The 20946-nt window shown below is 32.5% G+C and overlaps 1 protein-coding gene across 2 annotated transcripts in view; it reads left to right on the forward strand.

The window, feature by feature from the left end:
* LOC118205372 (lateral signaling target protein 2 homolog) overlaps positions 1–20946 on the forward strand; it is a 209400-nt gene that overhangs the window by 12508 nt on the left and 175946 nt on the right. The window contains exon 2 of one of the 2 annotated variants that reach the window (XM_085819169.1): positions 19354–19566. The exons of the other annotated variant lie outside the window; for it this stretch is intronic. The gene's annotated coding sequence lies outside the window, so the exon portion shown is untranslated. The remainder of the gene's footprint in view (positions 1–19353; positions 19567–20946) is intronic. 2 annotated transcript variants of the gene reach the window in all.

Here is a 20946-nt window from a genome sequence, read left to right on the forward strand (position 1 = left end):
TGGCACAGATTTAGAACTAATATGCATATTGAATTTTTGGAATAAAAAAGAAAATGACCTGGTGGGCAAAATTTAGCAGAATGTGTGATACAAAATCTTACAGAACCATACAGAAATAAAGGATGTACTATTACTATTAATAATTTCCTCATATTGTTATTAAGACAAAGTCACTCTTGAATTGCTCTCAAAGGAAACCTCCAAGTAATTTGAAAAGTAAGAAGAGCATTTATTATTCCATCGATGTGTATAATTGTGAAAGTATTTTTCTGCATGTCAATGCATTTGTATTGATTACTCTAAATCAACGGTTCTCAACCTTTAGTACCACTATTACCACCACTTTTGAACAAAGCTCAGATCGCATAAATTTATGAGTGTTAGAGAAAAACTCAATCAGGATGTTGGGGTTTTAATTTTTGAATTTAATAGTTAAAAATACTTTGCTTCTTTGCTTACCACCTATTTTTCTCTTGTGTGCCACCGGTTGAGGGGCAGTAAGCAAAGGGGTGTCCTCTCCGCCTGCCGTGGGTAATTCAGTTTGAATTAGCAGACACCTTTGCACAAATAATTTTAATTACAATTTATAACATCTAGAACAGCAGTCATTTCGTATGACTGCCGGGCTTTCTAGTATATATATAAATATATATACACACAGGGAGTTTCAGTAATTCTATTACAAACTTTCAGGAAGGGTAGAGTACACCTAGACGATGTAAAATCACATAGCAATGCATGGTCAGAAATGCTTTCCTGGCACAGTAGTGATGACACAAGATACAAGAAAGGATGGACATAAACAGGGTGAGAAAACATGTTTATTATGCCCAGTGCAGCTAAAATGGTGGGAATGTTAAATTTTTGCATACAATTAGAGCCTTGATGTACATCTCCGCCTGAATGCAATGTATCCTTAACTTTGAATTGTTAGGGATGGTCCAGTGCATTTGCCAGCAAGATCGCTACAGCTTGTTTGCATTGACTTTTTGTGGGGGTATGCCAAGAGACTGGTGTGCAAAACCCCCATTAACAGTGCTTAGGAACGTGTTGCACACATTATGGCTCAGCTGACGGGGAAGTCCGGTACATGTCAGGTATTTTCCAGAACTTTAGATTTTCCATGTTCTGGATATCTGAGGCCTGCCTCATCATGGTCGGGGTTGCGATTTCGATGTTATAAAATTTCATTCTTTCTTTGATGACAATTGTTATCAGTTTTTATTTTCATTTCTTGTTTTCTGCTGTATTAAGCATTATAAAAATGTTTTCTCACCTTGTTTGTGTTCTTTGTTTATGTGTTTTGTGTTGCAGATAGCAATGAATGGTTGGAACTGTTCCAGGAAAGTGTTTCGGACCATGCATTGCTATGTGATTTTCCATCATCCAGGTGTACTCTCTCTCTCCTGAAAGTTTGTAACCGAATTGCGGAAACGTACTCTCTCTCTCTCTATATATATATATATATGCTGGTCCTTTACAACAATATATATATACAGTCAAAAGTCGTTAATTCGGAGACCCATAATCCGGAATGATCTATAATCCGGACCTCAAAGCTACAAACTTTCTGCGCATGTGTTGAATTGACGCATGCGCGTGAGACCTTTATGGCTGTGAATATGCTTGTGCGCAAAATATGTTTACGAGTGCGCGTTTAATGTATAACAGACGGTATAAACTAAGCTAAAATTATCTAATTATCTATTTCAGTTAATGTTGCAGATTGCGTTGTTCTTTAATCTTCAAATTGGATCTGGCTTATTATTTTTTGCAGACTGTTAGAGCAATTTTATAAAAGTAAGCTTGAACTTTCGATTATGTCAAATAGAATTTTTCTGATATATATTTATTAATATGTAAAGGATCTACAAAGCGAAAGTATATTTCGAAGTTCATTAACCAAAAATTGGAATTGCTGCAAAAAATGGATAAAGGCATATCCTTTGTTTATCTTTAACGCCGCAGCGCGCAATGAATTGGAAGTTTGGCTTATAATTCCTTACTAAATGTAGTATTTTATCTCGATGTACTCCGTGATATGATTTAAATCAATTCCTCGTCATTATAATTCGCTTCCCATAGTGAAAAAAGTGACATAGGTTATTGAAAACGAAAAAATTTCAATTGACAAATTAATCGGTAGACACAGCAATTGTAGGACTTGAACAGCGGAACTTTCTAACTGAACAAGAAATTATGTCTGTTTATAGAATTAAAGAGAAAGTATTATCACATAAAAAACGAAACAACTTAAACAACTTGCATTGAAAGAAATGTTTAATAAAGTAAACAAATAAATATTAAGCTTTTTTTTTTGTAAATTTTGATACCCTTTAGATCATAATTGTTCTTTATTTCATAAATTACGGTTTCATATTTTTAATTTTATAATTTCTGCTTGCCATCTTATCAGGTTCAATGTTCCGTCTTACTTTCTTTGGGAACATACACAGACCTGACTCGGAACAGGAGCTTACTAAAGCTATGTTCAATAACTGTGGGAAGTAGACAAGATACACAGGAAGGGTATACAAAACCCTTTATTTTTTCACTCTTTACAATAATTTTTGTACTTCGGAATACAGAGACCAACTACTTGTGGTCTGAACGTAAGAATATAAAATATAACTAAACTCTTAACTTAAATTTGGAATAATCAACAAGGGCCTACGTGTAAGATTGGCCGGATATTAACAGGAAGCCATATGTAGTACAGAGAACTGTTAACACTACAATACGTTTAAAATTATCACGAGGATTAAACCTCTGGCCTGGAAGGCAAACAGCAACCGAGTAAAACTTCTAAGGCAAGCGACCTGCTTCGACTAACTCCTTCCTCTCTCTCGTTTGGCAAAAAGCCACAACTTAAGTACTTGGCGTTCGCCAGACAAATTTTGCATAAATAAGATAACGCTTTTAATTCTGGCCGGAAGTAGAAAATAAGAAGTGATAGTAAAGATTTAAAATAAAATAAACGTTAGTAAAACTTAAGATCCTTACATACTTCCCGCCAGAGTTAATTAGTTTGAAACTGAGGTCTAAAACGACCTTGTTGAAAACTTTTAGCTCTAGAATCTAACGCGAGGCCAATCTTTTACAAACATTTCTCACTAGAAACTAGAAATTTAAAAAAAAAATTGTTTTTACAATAGCAGCTCCATGGACACCCAATTTTTCATCTGTACTGCATCTAAACAGGAGCTTTTATTCAAATCTGGTTCCTTCCAGAGATCTGGAAGGAAAACTAGTTTAATGAAATGTTACTCAATGAAATGGCAAGTAACGTGCATATTTATATTTCTCTTAACATTCTTATTTCATTCATGACTATTTTAATTATCTCTCCCCGTGCTCTCTGACATGTGTTGTAAAAGAACACCAAACATGAATGTGTTTATGTATACGTGTTCAACACTGCCTCCTACAATCAAAACACTAACGTGTTAAAATTCAACATGAGAAGACCTCGTAACACACCCTATCTTCAACTCTAAACCCTGAGGTACTATTCTGAAAGTGGCTAACTCTGAAGTGTAGCGTCAGAGAGCATAACTACATTCATTCAACCTTTAACACATGTTCACCATAATTTGGTCTTTTTTTCAGTCACACGAATAAGTTTTAAAATTTTTGGCATTACTTTCACTTTTACCATATCACAGTATTTCTTAACATTTAAAATAACAGTTCACATTGTATATAAGAACATATTAACATGCCGTTAATTTTGCGCATTTTAAAACATACATTAGTAGTACATTGTTAACTTCTATTCTTTTCAAAGCAAGTGCCAATTCTTCTACATTGAAATACTACATTTCAAAAAGTCTTTCAGACTAAAACTTCTTTCTTGCCAGAATGTTTTAAATAAAATTTATACAATAACTTTTACAATATTTAAGTATTTCGGAATACAGAGACCAACTACTTGTGGTCTGAATGTAAGAATATAAAATATAACTAAGCTCTAACTTAAATTTGGAATAATCAACAGGGGCCTATGTGTAAGATTGGCCGGATATTAACAGGAAGCCGTATGTAGTACAGAGAACTGTTAACACTACAATACGTTTAAAATTATCACGAGGATTAAACCTCTGGCCTGGAAGGCAAACAGCAACCGAGTAAAACTTCTAAGGCAAGCTGCCTGCTTCGACTAACTCCTTCCTCTCTCTCGCTTGGCAAAAAGCCACAACTTAAGTACTTGGCGTTCGCCAGACAAATTTTGCATAAATAAGTTAACGCTTTTAATTCTGGCCGGAAGTAGAAAATAAGAAGTGATAGTAAAGATTTTAAATAAAATAAACGTTAGTAAAACTTAAGATCCTTACAATCTTACCAGATTTAAACTGATGATCTATAATCCGGAAAAATTGATAATCCGGAATTGCCGAAGTCCCGACGAGTCCGGATTAACGACTTTTGACTGAATATTGTTGTAAAGGACCAGTTGCAGGGAAAGACAGGTTTGCCAGATGTGAAAATGTCGTGAAATAGCTCGTTTGGCAATAAAATTGGCAATTTGCTGTAGACGGTGCGAGAGCATTCTAGAATGCATTCTTAGCGGTTTTATCAGAAATATGCTCAAAGGTAGGTTAAAGCTATATATACCCTGCCTGTACGCGAAGAGAGTAGTATAGTAGTAGTGACTTGACTTCGGAGATTAGCTTGAGAGCCATTGACCGAGTCCAGAGTTGTACTTTTGTGCTTTGCCGTAAGCTGTCTTCACTATTATAGCCTGAAGTCTGTGTTGCTGATTGCTTCAGCATGTTTATCGCAGTTTTCGACAACTGTAAACGTGTATTTCAAACTGTCCTGTGTAATGCTTGTGAATAAATTATGTTTTGACTCTTTATCAAGTGTTATTTTCAATTACTCCAAATCCATGAATCCATTGATCACAACAGTATATATTTAAATAATTAATTTCAATTTGATTATCTCCTAAAATACTAATGTGATGGGATATTTAAAAACGAAACACTATTGAAATGGGAGATTTTTAAAATTGAGTAAAAGTTGTTCAAATTGTAGCAAAAGACATATGTATTAAATTTAATAAAAAATTTTAAACATCAATAATAAAATATTTTACAAGAAAAACTGTTGCGTTTCATTAGAAGGATTCTGACTTTTCAAGAGGAATTCTTTCTTTCCATAAAAATGCCAGCAATTCAGTTTGTTTGCATTTTGTCTCTCTTGCATTTTTCAATAAAACTCCTGTGCCTGTGTAAAGTGTTTAAAATGCAAAGTAATATAATTTTGTAATTTAAATTTTTGATTTTCGATAAATGCGAAAGAAATTCCCGACGCCATATAAGACAATAAATGTAGTATAGTACAGAATAACGTTAAAGTAAGAATCAGGAGTTACAAAACTAAATAAAAATTACATAATAGAAACATATAATGCAATTAAAATACATTTTAAATAGTCTTATTAACATTTTTATTTTTACATTGGCCAAAATTAATTTTAATTTTTATTTATAATTGATACTCCTGCTAAATATTGTAGCCGCCACTTTCCTATTGAAAATGGAGGTACATTTGCAGCAGCATGCTAAGGATGCCTAGGGTTGCCACATTAGAAGTTGAGAGAGCTCAGATTACTGTTTTGCTATTAGCAGATATTGAATTCGATAGAAAATAAAAGAAATAAGCATTCTGATTTGTTGTTAACCAAGAAAATGTTAATTGTATGGGAGAGGATGCAGTTGGCGAGAATTTAATGCTCACTTTAGCAAAATTTTGGATATTAAAATGATAGCAAGTTCGAGTAAAAACTGATAATTTTATAATTCTTTTGGCTGAAAGTCAAGGGGAAAAAATAGTGATATTTACAGTCAAAAGGCTTCACTTAAAATGGCTGCTTTTAAAGACTATGACAATAAATGTTCCTGCTATTAAAAGGTTAGAGGCCAGAAGTATATACAGTAAAATTTGCAGTTAAGTACAAAATGTACAAATTTTTAACAAAACATCCTTTCTTACCCTTCTTTCAGTTTTAGGTAAGCTTATCATACCTTGTTAGTTTAAAAATTAAATTTGATATTTAACTTTGATACTTAACTAAGTTTCATATTAATATTAAATTAGTATGTAAAAAATTAAGAAATTTTGAAGACGGTTTAGTGGTTAGGGGAGCCTACTATGGTATAAGGGCCTGGGTTCGAATCCCGGAGAATACATGGATGTTTGTAAATGTATAGTGTTGGTGCGGCATGGCAGTACTCTTAATATGTGGTGAACCAAAAGTCCTCGATTGGTGATGTGATCAATTTGTGTAGATTGGTGGGAGAGGAGAGAAGTGAGAGACTCTCAGATCCCCCCCTCCGAGAGTGCACTCCCTCAAAATTGAGGGTGGAAAATGGAAGTGTCACCTCTCTTCGGAGTAGGCTCAGGCAATCATTGTTTCATGTAATATGGACAATACTACAACAACTTGCATAAGTAAAATTATTTCATCTTTTAAGTAGTCTCTCTCTGTATAAATATTTTTGATTTTATATATATATATGTATAAAGTCAAATATTAAAATAAATATTATACTACAAATTACTGCATAATATATATATATATAATGCAGTAATTATTTATTTGATTGTTGACAAATTGAGAGAATTTTTTTCCTTCCCTAGAAATTTCAGTTGTCTGTTTAAATTTTGTGAGTTAATGATTTAACATATTTTTCCTGAACGTAAAGTTATCATTATATTTTTAACTGAATTGTATTGGAGCAACTTAACTTGACTAAAATGTAATTTTAGCACTTTGATACAATAACAAATATTTGAAAATACAGTTAATGATTAGTTTTGTAAAGTTGCCCATTAGTAGTTTTTCAAGGACTAGAAGATTAGGGACTTTTTAAGTAGGAAGACTTAAAAAAGTTGCTATTATTTTCTGAATTTCCATCTTTGTCAGCATATGTGATGTGAACATACAACACATCAGTAAATTCATCCTCTTTGTGAAATGATGAACCCTCACCACTTTTAGCTTCTATCAAAATATAGTGCAGTTTTTCTATTTCTGTTCCATGGTGCTACTAATTACTTTGGCAGCTAATAATATAGTGATGAAAGTTTGAGTGCTGATATCTACTGAACTCTGTACATGTACGTAACTAGATGATTCAGATATATAAATTCCTTTATTAAAGAACAAACAATAGTGACAAGTTGGATATTAGGACAAAATAGGGCAAACTCATCTGCTCTTAAGATGAGAATTTGCAATTAGTAGGCTTTATAGTTTTAATTGGTTTGGAGTACAGGAAGAACCACATGCATATCGTTAAGCATTAAGAGAAATTCAGTCTGAATTTATTCATGGCTTTGCACATTTTTTCATAAAAATGCTAGTAAAGTTAAAGAAATGTAAAGAATTAATCTGCATCTTCTAGGACTTTTATTTTTAAATATTGAAGTTTCAACTGTAAGTGAGGCTTCTTTAAAGCCTTCAGTTTATTTTTCAGAACAATCTTTTCAAAGGCAGTGATTTTTGATAGATGACAAAATTTTTTATCATCTGCACGTCAATGTTTAAATTTTCATACTATTTTTTTGCAAAATGATTGAAATTCGTATTTACAATTACTTGCCTTCGATCTTTAACATACATTGATCATACCTTTTCATTTGATTGGTGATAGGAAGGTTTGAAAGGTATAAAATGAGTATGTGATAAAAATGCAATTATATTCATAGAAAGGTGGAAAATGAGAGAAGGAAACCACTTGGAAAAATGCCTGCTTGGCATTCCTGTTTGAAGCGGTTATTTGTTTGAAGAATTGCATATGTTCTGCCTTACGCTTTCGGGTCAATTTACATGTATAGATATGTCTCTCTCTCTATATATATTTTAACTCATTAAGCTACTTTTACTTAAACTACTTAAGAGAAGTTGCTGATGACTGTGCATTCAGAAACTGAAAGTGATCCCAATAGTCAACAATTAAGTTAAGAGAAACAAGGACAAGGATCATATTAATTCAGTTACGACTCAGATTAATAATCAAGTATCCTTAAAGTTTTAATAATATTTAATTTTCAGTTTATTTCTTATGTTCTTCAGATTTTGGATGTCAGTATTAACAATGGACATACTAATGAAATCCAAAATAGTATGTTTTGAAATTTAACAGTAAAGAAATGAATATGTATTTATTAGAAACATATTAATACGAAGCCAAGTTAATTTTTTCAGAAGTTATTGAATATAAAACATGGCGGGCGGAGCTTCTTTGTTGCATTACTTCGGGAAACCAGGAAATACCGATTTCTGTCAGTGACTTTTGATGTCTGGTTAAAGGGTAAAGATGTGGAAAAATAAGTGTGCCATTGGGCATTTGAAAAAAATATGGCTTTAATTCATATATATTAAAGCCATTTCAAAATCTGCTATCCCATTTCAAAATTCTTGCAAGATTCAAGATGGCCGTCTTCAAGCTGGCAGCTATGATGCTCATTCTTCCCTGCAGATAGCGCGTTTCACCCTGAAGATGTTCTTTTGTTTCACCCATAGTTGACGTTTAGTTTCAATTCCTGTAATGTTTTTACGAAATAGGAAGGTATTTGCTGAATTTTGAAAATGCTGTATGACTGTGTTCAAATAGAAACATTTAAATTATACTGAGGTTTCCAAGCGTAAGCTGTTCTTACATGAATGACGTCCAATAACTCTCTTCTGAGTTAAATGTTGAAGAAAGTAACTTTGAATAAACGAGTTAAAAAAAAAAGCTCCCTTAAAAAAAAAAAAAAAAAAAAAAAAAAAAAAATCTTTTCAGTTTTATTGCTATTTTAACTATAAAATTTTTTTGGTACTTAAATCATAAACTTAATTAGAAAATTTGCGTATTATGCTATACGTTACAACTGACCACCAAAATTGTAGTTAAGTTTTTGCTGTTGACTCATAGTCTGTATCCGATTCATCATCTTGGACCAAAATGGCAATCTTGGTGCAGTATGATTAGTTATTGCTCTTGACACTACAACCATTACCTCTTTTTCAATAAATAAATAAATAAATAAATAAATAAAAAAAAAATCTGAAATGTTTCAGATTTTAAATTACGTCCAATGGGGCGTTTTTTAACATTTTGTGTGTTACCTTTCTTTATTAAATATCATGTTCCTCGCACTTAAACCATAAGATCCAGTGCAACAGCAATATCGCAAAATAGTTTTAAAACGAGCATATCTTTAGAATTTCCGATACAGAGACTCACGCGCTGGAGATAAAAATGTTTTTTCTGCACAACGTTGCCATTGCTCGCTTTGAAATCCTTGAGTTTGTTAATCAAAAATTCGTCAAAGTTTTAAAAAATAGGAAATCGATCATAAAACAAATTTCAAATTTCAAATTTGGTCTTCCACATGCTCATATTCGTTGGAGGATTACGTTATTCAAAATTCGATGACTCTATGTACCGTTATTTTATGACAATGTGAGAAATATACATACATTTATGCAGATTTTCATTATTTAATTTCTTCAAATATAATGCAGGACTCTAACATTTTATGGCAACAGTTTGAAAAGTGAACCGACATTTATCCGTCCGACGCAAAATGCCAAAACGAAACTAATAGTCCTTCGGGATTCAAATCCCTTTGGACTAAAAAGAATTTGCTGTTAGTCCCTTATAGTTTTATTGTTACCATTTTGCAGGAGATAAAATTCCCTTTCAAGTCAATAAGAATTCCCTAATTTTTCTAAAAGAGTCATAAATTCGTAACGGAATAAATTATCATTAATATGAAAAATATAGGAAATATTTTTTTTCCTTGTTAAAAGTTATGATGCGCAAATTCACTTTCATTTCTTTTAATCTTAAAAGTAAATATTGTTGACATTGGTTATAATGATACTTCGTGTCCTAAACGAAATGGAATTATAAAGAGTAATCTCTATAGCTGTCGAAAATGAATTTAATATAATGTCATCAATTGGGAATTTTTTGCATTTTTTTTTTTTATTAGAATGGTCGGTTTAACGAGTATCAACTGTATCTTATATGTTAAAATAAACTGAACTCCCGTAAGCATAAAATACAAAGGCAGAATGAGAATTTTAGAGCAAAATTAATCACTTAAGTTTAATATTAAACACACACACACAAAGAAAGGCAATTTTAATTTGGCTTTGATTAAAACTCTTATCAGTTTCGAAGGTGATCAACTACAGGTCACTGTTTGCCAAAAATTAAAATGCCGAATTTCATATTGGCACTTCTCTTCCGTACTAATCGCTAAAATGTTCTAAAACCATGCAAAATTCATTATAAAAAATAAACCATGCAAAATTCATTGTATTAAGAGTTAACATTTTTAGGACATTGTATTGAGTAATCAGTTGAATTGATTCAAAATTTCTAATTTAAAGATGTACTTAATTCCTTTAAAATATTTTATGCAAATATTGTAAGTGACCACTAAAAGCAATTTCATTCGATTTATTCTGTAAGCTGTTTTATTTCGCCTTGGATTAGCAATTTTATCGCCGGGAATCGCTTGATAAATCGGGAGATTTACTCGCGAAATCGTGAATTTTGCTGCAGCAAATACGCGGTCTGTGATTAGATGTAACGATTTTACGAAAAATCGCGATCTAGAATTGTACCAAATTATCGAAAATATCGCATCAGGCGGTTAACAGTAACATTTTAAATTAATGTATATTAGATATTGGAACAGCTAGATAACACACGGTTAAACAAATATTATACATGTCTATAAATTGACTCTAGCATTCATAAACCAGATAAATTCTTCTTCTTGTGCTTTTGAGTGAAGATTTCTATTCAAATGCAGAGCGGGATTTAGACATAAGGCCGTAAGCTATTTAAGATATGGGAGCCCTTTATAAGTCTGTTATACTATATTTTAATACTATATGCTAATTTTAATTTTTTGGGGCCCACCCAAGAAAGTGGAGAAAGCTATAGCTTGTATAACTTATACGTAAATCCCGCGCCAGTCACTTCAGTGTACTTACATAGGAAAATAACCATAACAAATAGAACAGTAATTAGGAAGTAAGGAGGAAAAAGTTTGGATTCTTGGATTATTTGATATTTGCGAAATGTCTGAATATTTCTGTAAAATTTGTTGAAATAATAACAAAGTCGCATTGATAAAATTACTACCGTAATTAGTTTTATACTATTCCTGATTAAATACTTTTTTGATTACTAATACTCTTGAACTGTCAAATATGTGGTGTTGTTGCTTAAGCTCACTTGTCTGACTTAGTCAGCCCAAGTTCACGAAGTTCTCGTGGCAAGGAGCGTAAGATTACGAGGGTTTCCTCGCCCCTTCCCCTACCACCAAACCACACGATAAGACTTTCGGCTCGCCACATATTTAGAGTGCCGCCATGCCGCACCCACACTATACATATACAGACATACATGCTTTCTCGGGGATTCGAACCTGGGCTCTTCGGCATGACAGTCAGCGACGCTAACCACTATACCGGTTGGGCCGCGTGTCAAATATATTCATTATGCAAGTAGGAATTAAAAAAAAAAAAAAAAAAAAAAAAAAAAAAAAAAAAAAAAAAAAAAAATCGTGTTTGAATGTTCTTATTAATGCTTGTTTCCGTTTATAATGTGTGATATTCTATTTCTTAATTCTTTTAAGAAGTCTACGTATTGTTCGAAATATAGATAATAGGTTAAAACGATTCTTTAAAAGATTTATTTTTTGCAAAGTTTTTTATCGTTTTGGAAATATGTAGTTAATTAGACTAATGTGTGACATTTGAAATTTCAAATCCATTTTTTCCTTCTGAAAAAGTAAGTTGCTAAACTGACAGCATTAAGCTAATTAAGGACTTTTAGAAACAATGTTGAGCTGTTAACTATCACGAGAATCAAAAGTTGCTCCAAACCTGTTGTTCCAGGTGAAGAAAATAAGTGCCCCCCCCCAAAGATGATGCATGTGTGTTTTCTCTGACGTCATTCAGTGTCTCACCCCCCCGAGACAGCAGGAAAAAGTCGCACTCGCAGTATTGGAAATAGGTCATTTCCTGAAATTTCTCTACAGATTTCCCGAAGATTGACGAATTTTATTTGCGACAAGAGCATCAACTGTATTTTAAATTATAAAGAAGGAAAAAATCAAAAGCTGATAAATTTTTCTCATTGTACAGCTACTGCATCAAATTAAGAATTTCTAATGGCATTATAGTGATCCAAGTATTCAAATGTATGAAGTTTTCATTGATGGTTCTAAAATTCAAGACAAGACTAGGTGCAGGTTTAAAATGACATTCATTAATGTTATTATAGAACAAAAATTTAGACTTGACACTTCCTCAGTCTTTTAAGCCGAATTATCCGTAATAAAGGAAGCTTTCACACAGGTAATGATTAATTTAGAAATTTTTTAAGATGATAGCAATCTTTTAAGTTTTTACCCCAAAGAGCGTTAGCCCAGAAGCGCTATTAATTTTGTTTTGGCATTTTGCGTTGATTCACTTTTCAAACTGTTGCCACCAAATATTACAGCCGTGTGTTATATTTAAAGAAATTAAATAGTGGAGAAGCTGCATAAATGTATGCATATTCTTCGCATTGTGATAAAACAACGGTACCTAGAGCCATCAAATTTTGAATAACGTAATCCTTCACCGAATATGGGGTTTTTGAATTTGTTTTATTATCCATTTCATATTTTGTCAAACATTAAAGAATTTTTGATTAACAGACTCAACAATTTCAAAGCGAGGAATTGCAACACTGTACGGGGGGAGAGAAAACCCATTTTAATCTCCAGTGTGCAAGACTATGTATTGGAAATTCTAGAGATAGGCTCATTTTAAAATTATTTAGTGATATTGCTGTTGAATTGAATTTTATGGTTTAAGTGCGAAGAACATGATATTTAATAAATAAAGGTAACACACAAACATTACTTTGAATAACGGTCGGCACAGAAATTCTCGTCACTTAATGTATTAGCATCAGAAACCTTTTTCAACCTTTCTTATTTTTAGCTAGTAAAAATGCAAACATTTTGCTCTTCAGTTTATCTAGAGCCCCTGAATGTGAACTCGAGATTTAAAATTAAATATCTCCTTCGTATTAGTGTTATACTATTTGCATTTTAATTTTCAAATGTGTAAAATTTGCCTAAATATTAGGAGTTGGACATTGTAAAGAGTTAGATTTCGTAATTTTTATTAAATTTAAAAAAGGCCAAAACATGATTTTTTGTTTCATTTGAATGCTTATCATTATTAGAAGTACATGAGTTCGTCCAACGATTGCGAAAATAAATGGCGCGTAAAGACTTTTTGGACGCGGTGTATATAATGCAGTGCTGAGGGGTAGTAGCTTTTAAACGCATTTAGCTGCACAACGTTTAACAGAAAGTGCAGTACAAAGTTTTGCTTATTTATGCTATGCAATTTTTTAATTGTAAATTTTATTCTTTTTATTTTTTTGTACGAAGTAAAGGAAGTATTGTAATCTTGAAAAATTTAATGTATTATATTTCAACGGAAATATCCATTTTGAAAGTTTCCGAATCCAATTTGACAATTTTTTGCGTGATGTCTGTACGTACGAGCAGAATTAAAGACTTTTTATTTCAAAACGGATTTTTTCAGGACGTCAGTACGTACGTATGGATCTCTCATAACTCAAAAACGATTAGCCGTAGGACGTTGAAATTTTCTATATTGGACTTCTGTAACATATAGTTGTGCATCTCCCCTTTTTTATTGCAATTGGCAGTACGAAAAGTATACCCACCTCCCTTAATCGGCCTTTATTTTCGCCATCGTAATCATATACTTACAACTACAAAAATGTTTTAAATGACGAAAATATTTGTTTTGGCAGTGTCAAATTAAAAAAAAAATTTTTTTTGAACATATGAAGAAATCTAACATTTAATGCGATCTATGGGTTCCCATATCTATATTTGGGGAAATTTTATACTTGTTATGAAAAGGTAAAATTATAAGAAGTTTGATTTCAGTACGACAAAAATTAAGTGGGATGTTTAATTTCAAATTTGCAATTTTTGATGTTATTTCCAATTTGCCTTGATGAATCGGTTAACAAAGTTAGAATAATTCGAGGAAATAAGTTTAAATGAAGTGCAACAAAAAATGCGTGTAATTTAATATGTATATTAAATAGTGGTAATATTGTAAATGCTGTTATTTTCTTTGTTACAAATGTCTAGTTTGGCATTTTAGTGATGCTCTGCTTTTTTTCCTTTCCAGTGGGTTAATATTGTGTTCCTTCTTTTTTGGCCATGTTTGGCCATCTTGCTTGGGGGTGTTAGATTATAACGGGACAGACTTCAATTTTTTTAAGTATTTCTTCTCTTAATTTATTGTTTGCTAGTTTTGCTTCATAAATTCCTAATATAAAGTCGTTCAGATTCAAATCAGTCATTTTGATTAACTATATATCGATTATAGCATATAATATATTCCTAAAATAAAACATTGCCTCCAAAACGTCGAAATACTATCTTATTCTTAGAGGGTAGATGGTAAGGACGGCAAGATTGTGTAGGCTCGGACTTAACTGTGAGATCGTCTGGATCAGAAGAAATATAGAAAACGATTAGCTAAACAGTGGAATTTGAAGCAGATTCTAAACAACGAATCCCTCTTCGCTGAAATTGAAGAATAAATTTTATGTATCTTATGCAAGCCTTCCCAATGTCCTGATATACTAGTTTTTTTTTGTATTTACCCATATTACGCTAGTTTTCGGACAGTTTATTGTTAAAAAAGCTTGGATTAAAAAAAAAAAAAAAAAAAAAAAGATTACTATCAAAAAGAAATTTTCACACATTTATTCTATTTTTATGCACAGTAATAATTATACTGTTCGAAGAAAACGCTGTATTAATTAAGCTTGCACCAGCAATTCATTAATACAGTGAATGATCCAAACACTAAAAATTCAAATTATGTTTCTTAGTTCGCAACCAGAAGCAATTTTATATTCCCGGAGTGCATTTGTCTATTGTCAGTCCGAAAAGTCTGTTTTGTGAGCATTGTTTTGGAAAACCGATTTTTATGAGAGTTTATATTTGCTCTTAACTGTCACTAAATGTTTACATATTCACATCAGGCTATGAGTATTTAATTGGAGTTAAGCATGTGAAAAGTATCCTCTCGGAGAGAATATCTTCGTATAAATTAAAAAAAAAAGTTAAAGGAAAATTACGATCATATTTACTACAAGCATGGGTTAAAAAAATGTGAAAACGTCTTGCACGGTAGAGAATATTATCCCTTCTCGAAACATTCAATACTCAGTCACTTCCATCATTTAAACTTTGGCGAGTAACTGAAATTCAGACACACTGCTACAGAATGTTGCATCTAAATTTTTAAAGATTTCTCAATTTTCGTGTATGTTAAAAATTTTAGACTTTTACTTTTTGAGTGTGCATGTAAGTGTTATTTCCTGTATTACGTTTAGATGATATATGTTTGCATGATAAGCAAAAGAGAAGTCTCTTTTAACATGTGTGTACATTTAAAGACCAGACGTGGAGACATTCTGAGATAAACTGTTTCGTACGTTTGTTAGATATTGAGAAAATTTCAAACACGCCTGCGTAGCTTGTCCGTTCACCCTGATTTGAACCCAGGTTGAACTGCTAGTGTTCATGATTCGTCTGGAACCGGAGGTACTCGTCGAAGGTTTTACCATATGTAAACTCTTCCCCAAGAAGTTATTCCTTGAAGTGGTTAGTTGGCTTCCATTCTTTCCTGTTGTTTATCATCTTATTTGAGTCTTTCCCAAGAAATTGATTTATTTAATAAGAGTTATTATATGTATTTCTACTTGTAAGTTTATTTTGAAAATCTTTTCTGTTAAAAAAATCAACATTCGGTTTGGTTTATTTCACATGCTTTACAATTAACGGGAGTTGCTTTAACCAAGGTAAAAGTGTTTTCTTAATTGTTAAATAATTAGTTAGTGCAGATTCTGCAACGAGACAAAGGTCAGTGGGAGTTTTCACTGTTTGGAAAAAAGTTACTTTTGGCATTAGACTTAACCCTTTGTTGCATACAAATAATCTAGAGAAGTTAAACGAAAATGTTTGTATTTTTTCTACTTAAAATAACCTTAGTAATAATAATAATAAAAAAAAATTAATTTTATTCAAATTTCGTTTTAAATAATTGCTACAGTTTATTCACTACAGTGGACAGCATGCATATACGTACATGCATACAAATCTCTTCCCAACGATTTACGGTCATTGCATTTGAAATCATTTCCTGCCTTGTTTGCAGTGATCATTACCATCTTCTAAATGATAAATCTTTAACTGACATGTACATACAGATCTCCAAAAATACCTTCATTTTGTCGATTGTGATTGAATTCATTTTGCTACGATTTTGTAACCTGGACCTATTGGATTCCAATATCAAATGTTCTAGAAATTCCTTTCCAAACATGAACATTTCCAGTGGTGTTTTGGCTTGATAAGCAGTACATTTGGATTTCAATTCACTCTTTTCGGTAGATCTTTATCTACCCACTCCACAATTTTCTCAAACGGACATTTAAAATAAAATCTCTAAAATTACTAATTTTGAATAAAAAATGGCAGTATAAGAAAATGTAAGCAATATTATGTATTGTTTACTAAGAGATATTGTACTAACTTGGAAACAGAAGTAGCAGCCATTTTCCAAATAGAAATGCTTTACGTGATGCTATACAGCCATCTATGATCGACAGTTGAAAGTTCTAATAATATTGAATGAATAAATACAGGAATGGAATTTGTTAAGGCATTTACATAAGAATAAACAAATTTAAACTTTTGTCTACTTGAGTGGACATGATGCAATAAAGGATTAAGAATGTGGGATTTGCCAGAAATACAAAGATTGTCAGTGGCATATTGAAGCATTCATTGGCGAAAAATTCATAAAAATCTGCTTAAGACTGTGGAATTTAGTATAAGAAAATATGATTACCGGGTACTAATGTGTAAAAAATTGTCCGAGTGTTTCCTGTTGTCTTACGTAAATACTAGTTGACGGAGCAATTCGAAATTTTGCATATACAGTGTCATTTCCTCAAAAAATGAAGGAAAAGTTGTAAAATTTATCATTTTTATTAAAACATATTACTTTTATAGTCTTTAAAATATTATAAAGATTACGAAATGTTGGGATTCATTGGCGTGGAACTAGTAATTCAATCTAAAAAATTATAACTATTTTATCTGCATCCCATTTTTAAATTTGATTTCTTGTGAGTGATATCGAAGTTTATTCAGTGCCCTGTCACAGGAGAATCAACATCGTAAATAAATTTCCCTCTCTTAGTGCTGAAATGCGTAGTTTTTATATTAGTCGAGTTACTATATGCATATATTTATAGTTTCCCTGGATCTGTGATATGGACACGAACCTATTTCATTTAGAGAGCCTCCCGTGAAAGCATCCCTCTTATTAAGTAAATAGTTCTCGTGGGCTTTGCCGTATGCGTTTAAAATAATGATTTTGAAATATTGATACATAAACTGCAATTTTGAATTAAACATTCGGCTTTTTTCCCCCCTTTCTTAAAGTTTTTACAAAGCTAAGTATTAAAGCAAAAATCACGGAAAAAACAGCCATATATGTTTGATTGTAATTGTGTGTTTGTCATTCGTCCCTTTATTTTTACCTTACTTCCCCCTTTTTTTTTCCAAAAAATTTGCCTATTTTTCGAGATAACATTTAAATAGAAATCATGGAAAAAATACCTGAGTGTCGTCTTTGCTTTGCTTAAAAAAAAAAAAAAAAAAAAAAAAGAAAAAAGAAAAGCAACAAAAACAAACTGGAATAGGAAAATGGGCCACTGATTTTCTAAGTTCACCGTTAAGTGCATTGCACCGTAAGGTTTTTACGGCTAACGGGAATTTTCCGTGAAATTTTGGAAAAGTTATAGCCACGATTCGCATGGCAGGAACTTGGCGTTTCGACCAATTATTGTTTTCTTGTCTCGGCTGTTTTTGAAGAAATAGTGGTCACAACCAACTTTTTTTCTGGGTATTTTACTCAGAACAAAAGAACTGAGAGTCAAATATATTGTATTTGCAGATGGATTTTTCAAGTTCTGGGAAGTTCTTGCCCTCAGTGACGTAATATGCATATTCATTCCTTCGCTGTCTCGAGCATCTTCTCTTGCAATATTTTCTTTAAATTTCACTCAAAATTTTATTCCACCATTGGATTAGATGAACATAAAAGGTAGAAAATTTCCAATGCGATATAATGAACATTAGAGATTAATTGAACATTCAGATAATAGAACGGCATATTATTTTGTCTCTTACTTGAAGAAAGTGTTTATTTTAACACTTTGACTGCCGCGCATTTTACGTGGTTTGCCCATGGCGACAACATAAATTTCTTATTATGCTGTGTATATTATGTTGAAATATTATCTACAGAAGATAACTAATCGTGTTTAATGCATTTTTCGTGGTGGGGTCACCGGTGACTCTCAACCCTCAAGGCGCTGTAGACCATTTTTGCGGTTTTTTATTCTTCAAACCAATCCCAAGCACATGACGTAGCAAAGACGTTACCCTGACCACTTTGCAACGTCTCTGTTACGTCATGTGCTACTTGGGATAGTAACAATGGTATTTAAAAATTTAATCAATGTCGATATTTACTCTAATTATGTATTTTTACTATTGGTAGCGTCGCCGGTCTCGTTGGTGTAGCCGGCCATAGGTAATCCTCACGGCAGTCAACGTGTTAAGCGAATTTTATGTCCGGGGGGGGGCTGTGAGTCGCTAGGGTCGTGCGCAGGCGAGTCTGTGAAAAGAATACTCGGCTAAATTTTGAATGATTAATTCCCCTCCCCCCGTATTAAATAAGAGCGAAATCGTGAATGGCCTTAATTTATGATCGAATATCTTTGCTTCACAGCCGGTTTAGCACTGCTGTTTTGAACAGTTTGATGCAAATATATGGTTTTATGTTCTGCATCGTGAATTTATTGGGATTATTTATAAACCTAATATTAGCGTAAGATTTTTTTTCAGAATCAGGTGACCAAGATTAGGTAGCAGTCCATCTTGCCCCTTATTTTGAAAATTTTTGTAAGAAATTTTTCTTTGAGAAGTTAGACTGTTTCCGCGTTAACCCATTGTTGAATAATCCGATAAATTTACGTGGTCCGTATTGTAATATTGGTCCGTATATAATTGTATTTTGCCAAAATATAAAATGTATTATAATCAAAAGTAAACTTTTTCAATTTTATTAAAAACTGATAATATAGTGTTCAGACAGTTCTTATAAAGTATTTACACGCTTTAACCTGATCTCATTTTTAGGAATGAAAAGTCTTTTATTACATGTGCGTTTGTTTATGCATGCTAATCCCTATGGATATCCGAGTGGATAAAACAACTAAACACTGGTAGTTCTTCAGATCCTAGCGAATGAGCTGGCTGTTGGGATTTTCCCTGTATGAGATTAAATAGGATCCAGCTTCATTAATGTAACGTAAATGCGGAAAAGTCCTCCCCGGAGGCATTCCTTATTAGGTACGTAACCCTCGCTTGCTTGTCCTAATAAATTAACTAATAAACCATATTTGAAAAGAATGTTTCATTAAGTGCTTATCATAAATAACAGTTTTCTTAAATGAGGAATTATGCTAAGTTATTACGTGCTTTTTTTCCATAGTAATCTATTTCATGGCAGTTTTTTTGGAGGGTGGGGCTGATTTTAAGTTTTTTATATTTAGTGAGAAACTCCTGTAGGAAGACCCCCTTTTTTAAGTCTTGCTGCTGTTCTGTTAAGGTATAAAGACTTAATAATTGCTTTACCTATGTATATATTATGTATATGTTGCCGTGAAAGACCGAAATTGGAGAATGTCGACTTTCACCGGAGAATGTCAACATTCACCAAATACGTCGGTGAAAGATCGAATATTTCATTACATTCTTGTACATTGGACCATCACCGGTGTATGTCGACAATCACAGATATGCTCTGGTGCAGGTCGAAAAGAGAGGAGTGTATGTACACGCTGTCATTGCAAAAGGAAATGTTCCACAAATAAATGCAGTGGTAAAAGCAAGGGCCTCTTGTGCAATTCAGAATGTCATAATAGTTTAAGTTGTTGCAGTAAATAAGATTTGAATCATATAATTTAGTAAGTTTTTAGCTTCTATTATTTTCCTTTCTCATTTTGAATGTACTGTGTGTTTTAAGTTCTTATGTTCTTAAGTTCTTATTTTAAGTCTCAAGTGCGTTTTACGCGACTGAATTACGGAGAAGAAACTATAATATTCTTATATGTTGTACATTCACCATTAGTACATGGTGAATGTCGACATTTACCGGTGTAAGTCAGAAGTAAGAGTATTTGGAAAATGTTTTGGACATACACCAAGCGACTAGGTGAATGTTGACATTCACCGGTGAAAGTCGACATTCTCCAGATTTCGGTGTTTCACCGTAACATATATATTACATATTTATCTTTTATTTTACTTGCGAAATAATTTTTTCTTGTGTAGGTAAAAAATGGGATGTAAAGAATTCAGTTCAAATCCGGAGTTAAAATTGAGGAGGATGCATAGGCACGTCATTGATGCTCATAAGGATTGTGCAAGTGATTCAAGTGAAATTATATTGCTCTTAAAAAGTACATGGTAAAGTCATGTCAGGAAATTTGGATTAATTGAACTAAACTGTTATAGAGCCATACCGTATTTTCTCTATAAGAAATGTATTAAGTGACATCATCCTGGGCAGTGTAGTTCGTGTTGTAATGCAAACGCAATGAAGAAATCTTTCAACTATTCGGCACAATATTGCATTTTGGACAAAGAAGCTGGGGTTTCTTTTATCACAGTCATATTGCTGTCGTGCCCTAGCTATTACCCTTTTTCTCCATTGGTCATTCTTATTTA

The sequence above is a fragment of the Stegodyphus dumicola genome, chromosome 6, assembly GCF_044657685.1.
Source record: "Stegodyphus dumicola isolate Sdum_Otavi_A_Nest chromosome 6, ASM4465768v1".
NCBI lineage: Eukaryota > Metazoa > Arthropoda > Arachnida > Araneae > Eresidae > Stegodyphus > Stegodyphus dumicola.